Source organism: Gekko japonicus, unplaced genomic scaffold (assembly GCF_001447785.1).
Source record: "Gekko japonicus isolate JY-2015 unplaced genomic scaffold, Gekko_japonicus_V1.1 scaffold2079, whole genome shotgun sequence".
Taxonomy (NCBI): Eukaryota; Metazoa; Chordata; class Lepidosauria; order Squamata; family Gekkonidae; genus Gekko; species Gekko japonicus.
The window spans coordinates 26,725-27,013 of NW_015175426.1; the positions used below are offsets into that span (position 1 = coordinate 26,725).

At 52.2% G+C, this 289-nt stretch overlaps 1 protein-coding gene across 1 annotated transcript in view; it reads right to left on the bottom strand.

Annotated features, from left to right (window-relative positions):
- The window catches only part of LOC107122687 (protein ADP-ribosylarginine hydrolase-like), a 10,627-nt gene that overhangs the window by 4,785 nt on the left and 5,553 nt on the right, over window positions 1-289 (bottom strand). The window lies entirely within an intron of this gene.

Sequence of the window (289 nt, forward strand, 5' to 3'; positions counted from 1 at the left end):
CTCCCCCCCCTCTTTTTTTTCCCCCCCCCGGGGGGGGGGGGGGAGAGATGATCGGTTTTCCTCTAGAGGAAGGAGGAGGAAACAGCTTGTGGGTGATTTTTTTTAAAGGGAGAAAACCAATGTAGGAGAGCGGCTGAGCACCCTGCCCCCTCGCCATGTACGTTTTCCATTTTAAATCGCAATCTCTGCTGAGGTGTTCTGTAAAAGTGTGTGTGTGGGGGGGGGAGTCAGCTGATAATTGCACACAGTTTGGCCCTTAGTCTAGTCCTAGTGTGAATTTCAGCAGGCA